Source organism: Frankliniella occidentalis, unplaced genomic scaffold, assembly GCF_000697945.3.
Source record: "Frankliniella occidentalis isolate FOCC.00 unplaced genomic scaffold, Focc_3.1 Scaffold10, whole genome shotgun sequence".
NCBI classification, from domain to species: Eukaryota; Metazoa; Arthropoda; class Insecta; order Thysanoptera; family Thripidae; genus Frankliniella; species Frankliniella occidentalis.
In genome coordinates, this window is record NW_026267140.1 from 1,918,823 (window position 1) to 1,927,395 (window position 8,573).

An 8,573-nucleotide genomic window follows, 5' to 3' on the forward strand; every position below is an offset into this window, starting at 1 on the left:
TTGCATAACTCGCACGGGGCCGTAAGGCGCCACGGCGAGCGACGATAGGCAAGCCCGCCCGCACTCGTGCATGCGGTACAGTATACCTACAGAAGTGCGCGGCGTGAATCAGCCACCTGGTATGGTTGATTTAACTCATTTCATTTTTGGTCAACATTATTTGTATCAGTGGTTTGTAGATGGGGTAGGAGGCTTTGAAATATTTACAAGAATTCACACAGACCTGTGGGGAACTGAGGCTCGCCACATATCCAGGCAGCTTGGTCTCTGGCTTGGTTACGTTAACGTACAGACAATTACAATACAAATTAGATTTCAGGGTGGTCCCCTTCCTTTATTTTGCTTATGTTGTACTGTACAGCATGCAAGCGTGCGGGCGGGTTGCATAACTCGCACGGGGCCGTAAGGCGCCACGGTGACAAGAGGGTGGCACCGACCTGACCCCAACGCCGGACAGTCTGCGTCCGAACCTGGCTAACCCAGACCCCGACACCCGCCGACACCTTCTTACACTTGTGATTTCATCGACGCCACTTTACAAGGAGGCGATATACACACTTTTCCCCGGTCGTTGAACGCACCGAATGCAGGCCTCAAACATGGAAAAAAAAGGGGAGGGAAGGGGGTACTTTACCCAAGTTATCAAACCTTTACAACCAAAACATTATGAAACGACTTGCCCTATTACGCAAATGTGTCTCTACCTGATCGTCCCCCGATTCATTTCCATAATTTACAGGCACCCCAAATTATACTGCATAGAGAGCGAGCCTTTTAAATCTTATTGAGTTCAATTCACTTGCCCTTGGAGGATCTATCCTATTGTATAAGTCTGAGCGCGGCAGCACCCAGTCGACTTCAACGCCACCCCGTGAAAGGTACTGTAGCGGGTAGAGGGTGCTCCGTGGAAGTGAACATGTGGAGGGGGGGGGGGCGGTAACTTGGTCTAGCAACTCCTGTTAGCTACCACCAGGGGGGGGGGGGGGGGGGCGGTAACTTGGTCTAGCAACTCCTGTTAGCTACCACCACAAAGTAGAGTAAACCCTCCTAACCCATGGGTGTCAGCAGCGCTCGCCCATGGCACTGACCAGAGACGCCGCCGCACCGCCGGGCAACCGCCCATGCGCCCATGGCCCTATAACGAGGCCTGTAACTGTTGATGCTAATGCTACTCATATCACATTCAAACCGCCCCTCCAGCGCACCCGGTCCCCATACCATGGTCCTCTCGCTTTGGCCGGCCTGGGCACCGGGGCCCCCGCACCAGCACAAAGGGGCCCCGTTATATCCCGGAGCCGGGGGAAAAAATAGTGCGCCAGTACAGAGCAGGAGGGCAGGGCGGTGAGTGAGGAGGAGGGGCAGCGCCACCCCACGCCACGGCGCACTCGGGCAGGCAAAAGGATTCCGTGAAATCCCTCCTCCTGTCCCATTTTCAAAACAGAGCGAGCCGCCCTTCCGGGTTCCACCCTGTTCGGTAACATGATTCCTCCAGTGGCAGACAGAGACCCGTAGGGGAGGAAGAGGGGGGGAATGTGTCTTGTCGTGCTGTGCTGTAGGTCGCCAGGATGGAATGCAGATAGCATGCACAGTAATATATGCCGCAAGAATTTTCAAACTTTTAGGCATCCTTTAGACAGGCTTGGCTGGGTCGTTTGTACATACAGCACTGCACTGACCGCCCGAACAGCAGATATTTGAGATGGGGCTGACAAAACACTTCTTTGTGACCCTGGCGACGCTAGCGCTAGCACCCCTCGTTGGAGTAGTTGAAGCACAGGGGGCTGAGCGCTCGGTGGCGGCGCTGCGTTGAGGTCTCCGCTCCACCCAGAGGCTCATCTCCCGCCCGCGGCTCACTCAGCCGGGTCAGCCTCTCCGACCCTGGACCCTGCACACTCCCACTGACCCGATTCATTTCGAGCCCTCCCCGACGTCACCGATCCGACCCGACCCGACTCGGCCCCCTGCCGCGGCGACGCCCCCGACCCGACCCACTGAAATGGGAATAAAAGATCCGCACAGCACCTGTCGTGCCGGCTGTGGCTGCGCAGGCGGCGCTGCTTGCTGCGCGTAGGAGCCGGAGCCGGTGTTTGTGCACATGTAGGCCAGTGACGCCACTGCAGGGGGATACCCGAGGCTCTGACGCGCAGCATCAGCACAGCAGCACGCGAATAAGGGGAGGGGAAGCAGGATTCGATGAATCAGACGCGGGGGGGACGCAGTCACGCGCAAATATATATTTTCACCGATTTCATCGCGAAACAAAAAGTGTTTAGCTTTCGCACCACATAGACACGCGCGGGATGGCCGCACTGAGTGAGTGAGTGAGTGAGTGAGTGAGTGAGTGAGTGGGTGAGTGAGTGAGTGAGTGAGTGAGTGAGTGAGTGAGTGAGTGAGTGAGCGACCGTATGGTCGCCGAAGGAGTGAAACTAAACCAAAGGGGGCAGAAATCAGCCATATTGACCGTTCAAAGTCGCGTCCGGAAGACTCCGTCTCTTGACGGCGACCATCGAATGCCGGCACATGAAAAGGCGACGCGGCTGTCGCCGTTTCGGGTTTCTTTTCGGAAACGAGGTGCAGTCTATGGGTGCAGCGGTGCTGCTCCGCCGCAGGGTGCTGCCGGGCACGCCGAGGAGGGCCAGCCAGGGCCTGCCAGAGGTGAGGTGAAGTCGGTTCGTTGTGCCACTTACCTAGACTCGCATCGGCCGCGGCGGGAGGTGGCGGGAGGTGGCGGGGTGAGGAGGTGCCATGCCGACGGCCTCACAAGTGCACGTAATGTAGCGGGGGCGGTGGTCGAGGCATCACGGGTCAAAGACCTGGACATCGTCGTTGCTGAAAAGATCCAAAAGCCCGCTCAAATGTTTGCAACTGTTTCAGATAGGGGAATCAAAGTTTTATAGGAAAATATATGAGCAGCTGGCCCAGCACCGTGGTTCTTTGCAGAGTAAATAAATCTGAGGGACTTGCCGCATATCCCATTGCAGGTTGCACTGCACATGGCGAGCAGGCCGTTGTTGGGGCAGAGGGCGGGGCCCGCCCGGGCCTGGGCCGCGGGGAGGGGTCGCACCCGCCCTCTACACATGCCGGAACACCTTGCCAAAAGATGACTCCGAGCGCAAGCTCGGGGTCGTTGGCCACTCTTCAGTCCCCCCTCCCTCTTTTCAAAAGAATCCGCAACACGGCAAAAAAAGGAAACTTAGAAAACACAGAGAAGAGCCATCGTGATAAGACGAAGACGCCCGCGCCCCTTTGTCGTGCTTAGTTGCTTAGTGCAACGGGCTTAGGTTTGTGTTTTGAACCATGCCTGTAAAGTGAACGGTCGTTATGATTTTGAAATTGGAGAGATTTATTTATTCGCATCGTTTTCGCATCATTATCATCCTCTCTCCGAACCAAGAAGTGCGCACTCACACTGCGGCCGGGCCGGGCCGAGTCGAGCCTAACCAGGCCGTCGAGCCGAGCCGGGGCGGGAGCGAGCCGGGCCGAGCCGTTGGGAGCCGAGCCGGCACGGGCCGCGCGGTCGTCGACCTGAGGCTGAGCAGCGCTGAGCAGCGCGCCGCCTCCCTCCCCTCTCCCTCTATGCCTCCTCCGCAGTTATGACGAGGGTTCCAGATTTTGCATCACGACCACACCTGCCCCTACCCTCCTTCGCCCACGGGGATCCAGAGCCGAGCATGATTTGGGCGGAGCTTTATAATCGTATGGTCCGGCCTCAAATACATGATTCGGATTCCCCTTCGCTGGTTTTCTCCATTTCTCAAGGTCCCTCTCCTCCTGCCACTTTTCCAGTTCCACTTCCACTTTTCTTCCGTCCACTCTCAGAAATCTGCATCAACGCATACTTGCGATCCCCCCGGCCACTGAACTTTTCAGAAGAAAAAATAGAAAAGGAGAAAACCCAGAGAACCCTAAACGAGAAAAGAGAGAAATAAATAAAAAGGCAGCTGTCACAGTGTGGCGAAGGAACCGCAACACAACGGGCAAGGATCGCGAATCGCACAAAAGGGAGTGCATGTGCTTATGAACACAGTTGTAAAACAACGCGACGGGAGGGGACCGCCTGGTCATTGCCTTTGTCTTAGAGCTTTGCGTCTGTATGTGTGCGCGCGCGCGTGTGTGTGACAAATAGCGTCGGCGTGATGAATGGCGCATAGCGCAGCCTCAGTCCGGGGTGAACGTCCGGCGTGTAACACTGTAGTGCGAATCCAACCCGAGAGAACGCACAGCAACGGTTACAGTATTATGAGAGGACACGGGGAAGGGTAGGAGGAGGACTATGAGGGCGCGGAGGAGAAAGGTAGGCGCAAAGGAGAAAGGTAGGCGCAAAGGAGTAAGGTGAGGTAGGCGACGAAAGGACGAGAGGGGACGAGAGAGGGCATAAGGCGCAGAGGAGGAGGTAAGCGCACGGGAGGACGACGAGGAATGAGCCGAATGAGGGAGGACTGAGGGCGCGGAAGAGGAATTTTGTTCATTACAGGAGGATGAGCTGGCAGCACTGGCAGCGGCAGGGCTGCAGCGATCGTTGGGTCGTCGGGCCTTTTCATCCGAAGGTCGATTAGAGGACGATGCACCCATCCAGTGCTCTCTCTCTCTCTCTCTCTCTCTCTCTCTCTCTCTCTCTCTCTCTCTCTCGTACATACACACACACGCGCACACACACAAGCTCGTACATGTTCGCAAAAAATATATAAAGAAAATGGTTGGGGCATGAGTCCTCTTCTTTCGCAAACGTTTTTTTCTTTTCTTTTTGGGGAGAGGGTTTTTATAGAGTAAATTGAGGTGCGGCTTGGGTAAAAGCTTGGTCTCAGAGAAAAGATTGTATATACAGAGACTCCATCCCACACGCTGCGTGGCAAACCCAGGGCAAACCTAAAACAGTCGACATCGACAAGATAAGTATGGGATTTAAACACGAGCAGTCTAAGGTAACAATGTTAATCAGGTTGGTCACATTTAATTGCGACAATCGAAGAGATCCAAGATCCAAGACGGCCAAGATATGGTCTTTTTCTATTCAAAACGAGCAAAATCTTGTTCAAACATTATTTTTGGGTCACAGGTAATGTGCTCGGTCATGAACTAAAGCATGATTTGTTCATAAAATAAGTATTCGCCGTGAAGTGCTTTTCATACATTTCCAAGTGACTCCTCGTCCGACTTTGAATCACTTGGATTGGCGCTGATGGGAGTGGGCTCGAGAGGACCTGGTCGGGATGACGTGGTTCGCGGGCTCGGTCGGGGCCTGCCGGGGCCTTCTTCTTCTTGGGCGAGCGAATAACCCCTCCGAGGGCGAGCGCGCAGCTGCGGCCCGCGTTCAACGCCCCCTAGATTGGCGAACGACAGAGGCGGGATAGATGACGGCATTAGCAGCGCCGTGTCTATTTCTTTCTCTTTCTCTATCACAGAGTGGTCGCTGAACTCTTCGGAGAGGTATCACACATCCCCGCGGGCACTTCGGTCGCTAGGCCAGCCGCAGAGGTCGAGCTCCGCGCCGCCCGTGCCCCCCGCGCAGCCCCAGCTCAACACCAGGAACTCGGGTCAACGGCCATCGCACACCTCGTCCTTTAGCGAGCGCTCCTGGGCAAAGGGGCCCAAAGTCTCGTGCCGACGCGAATGCGGCCCATGATAGCGGCGCTATGGCGACGTGGCGCCTGGTGGGGCCCCGCGGTGCCCTGCCCTGCCCGCGCCAGGGGAGCAGAAGGAGAGCTCGGCGGACCGCTAGTTGCACATGGGACCCCCGCCTTAGCCTGCAGGAGAAGGGACTCCAGGAGCTCCAGGGCCGGGCCGGGGGGCCGGGGTGAGGACGGCTAGGGCCGGCAGCCAGCAGGCAGGGGCCGGGAGGGCGTTGACCCGCCAGCAAAGCCAGCAGAGCCGGCGGCTGCCCCCACTACTCGGTGCACCGGCCGGAGCCGAGGAGCCGAGAGGAGCCGAAGGGAGCCGATCAGACCGGAGGAGAGCTACACTGCCATTGCATAAGCTGCCCCGGGAAGGGGTAGCCGGGTGTAGGGCCTTGACCGAGGGACGTGCGTCAAGTAGGGAAGGCACATTCAAATGCAAGCGGACAGGGTCAGTGAGGGTACTCGAGCGCACGTCATGAACGTGCAAGTGACGGCCCCCACGCCCCCACCCACCTGCGGACACAACACTTACACAACATGCACACCGCTTCCAGCGCCCTGCGACAGGCTCGCTCGAGGCGGTGGTGGTGGTGTCCAAGAGCTGCGTCGAGGGCAGCCCTCGCTTCAAAGGACTGTGACCGGGAACCGACTTCCATTGACAGTTGCCTCGGCGATATGGCTCGCTGTAGAGGTTAGCCCGGCATCCATACGAAACCTTCTGTGAAGAGTTGATCACGAAGCCTGCAAGATTGTTAGAGTAAATTTAGGCTGCCCGCGGTGCCCTTCCTGCTCAGGGCAGTTCCGTTCGTATGAGGAATAATATGCATACCGTTGGGCAAACTGATCGATCGACAGGATGGCGAGAACCTCTAGTCTCGTCTCGTCCTGTCCCTCCGATGTGGGCGCCCCGGCCCTGGCCCCTGCCCCGCTCTGCATCCATATAGCCGGTCCCGTTACCTTACCTAGGCCAGGCCAGGGCCAGGAGGCCCCCCTCGCCAGCCCGTCGCACCGCACCGCCTCCTGCGCGCCCGCGCCAGGATAGACTTCCGCCACCTCTGATCTGATCGACCGGAAACCGCAGATTCGCTTTTCTAACCTTCTGAAACAAGCAAAGAGAAGTTGGTGGAACAAGCTGTTAGGTACCAGAAATAAGTCTTTTCTCTCTACTCTGTAAAATAAGGAACTCCTACATTCTCTCACAAAATCTATCAAATTTCGTACGAGAACGATAACTAATTTTTATTTTTTTATGAGACATTTCAGTGACATTTTAATCGTGTGCCATTTGTCCAAACATCTCCACAAAACCACGAGACAAAACGTTCGTCATATTTCTCTCCCAAATTATAAGCAGCAATTCTATAGATCCCATAATAACCTCAGATGTCTGAACTGCACACTCAAGTCATTCTTCTACTGGTTGCCTGTTGACCACGTTCTTGAGGGTAGGTAGGCAGACCCGCAGACCAGCAACAACTCGTAACGGACCGCAAAACACCGAGAATTTCTCAAAATTTAAACCTTAAAAAATGAATCTGAAATCTTCGAAGAAAAATTATGTAAAGGGGAATATTCATCAATATCACCCTCTCCCCAAACTGTATGTGGAAGTGACTTGCCGTCTCTTTCCGACTGTTAAAATTTATTTAAGCTAAATCTACAGCAAATGTTTGAAGCATGTAGAAGACTGAGCGCAATTGGACGGGCTCTGGGAATGGCATTTAGTACAGCTTTTTCAACAAAAGCCTTGCGGTGCTTGCGGGCTACTCTCATAAGACGAGACAGTGGCACCAACGTGTTTTCCTTTTTTTTTCGCCGCGGCCTCGGTGGTCCGCCGTCCATATTTGCTCAGAAATGAGGAGAACGTCGTCGATGAACGAATGGACGAGAAAACAGAAAGGGAGAGAGTGAACCAAAAGTAAACGAGGAGGGTAGAGAAACAAACTCGGGGAGAACAGCTCGTAATTGGTGATGAAGTACGTGAGGGCGGGCTCAGAGTAGAAGGAAACAAGAAACTCCAGATGATTCTGGAAGAGGTTGGAAGAGAGTGGGGGGAGAGGGTTGAGATGGAAAGGAGATGGAAGGAGAGGGAATCTGTTGAGGTGGCGTCGGCAGCAGCAGCGCGGCCAACCACTCCCGACTCGACATAACTGTTCTCTTCCCTCTCCTCCTTTTCTTATTTATTCTCCGGATCGAAAAGAAAGGTCCAGATGATGACGATAATGATGCTGGAACAGAAAGGAAACTTCTCCGGTGCGAACGACCGACCTCTGGAATACATACAAATATACCCACCACACCAAAAATTACAAAAGAACCATATGCCGTAACCAGCCGTAACTATCTCAGAAAGTCGCCATCCCTCACAAAGTCACACTTTTCCGTCACGCATCGCACAATCACCGAAAAGAGTTTTCCTTCTTCTTTTACTTGTTTGCAAACGAAACGCCTCGCAAGAATCCTTTACATTTGCAACACAATCCGAAAAGACACAAAACCATTGTCGATGCGGTGCATCACGGGGGGTCAGGCGCGCGAAGCGAAGGGCTGAAGCGGGACAAAGCGCGGGGCGGGAACTGTTTATCGCAGAGGCGCCCCCTCGGAGCCGTTGCCGTTGCATCCCGGCCCGGGGTCGCGACGGTCTCGCGCAGCTCGCGTAAGGGCACGGCGGGGTCCTGTTACTCCCGCCGCCCGGCGCCACTCGCCGTGGCCCCCGTGCGCGCCGCGCGGGAACTTTTCCTCCATTTTTCTCGTCTTCATAGCGCATCCCTCCCCGAGTCCCTCTCCGCCTTTTCCGCGTCTTTATTGTTTCCTCGGACCCCGCGGCACCGTATGGAGTGCCGCTACGTCTGCAAATCTTTGCACTTACGTCCATTGGATCGGCCCTGCCGGCCCGGCGGTGCGGGAGCGTCGCGACGCGCTCGTTAGACACGCCTGGCGTGCAAGTCTCCAGTCTCC

The 8,573-nt window shown here is 55.5% G+C and overlaps 1 long non-coding RNA gene across 1 annotated transcript; it reads right to left on the bottom strand.

Annotated features, from left to right (window-relative positions):
* Positions 1–2,707: 2,707 nt before the first annotated feature.
* On the bottom strand, positions 2,708–6,705 carry LOC127752349 (uncharacterized). The gene is made up of 3 exons (XR_008012327.1): positions 6,445–6,705; positions 6,148–6,356; positions 2,708–2,829 (listed from the first exon to the last, which is right to left on the bottom strand). It is a non-coding gene; the product is annotated as an uncharacterized LOC127752349 (long non-coding RNA).
* Positions 6,706–8,573: the final 1,868 nt, after the last annotated feature.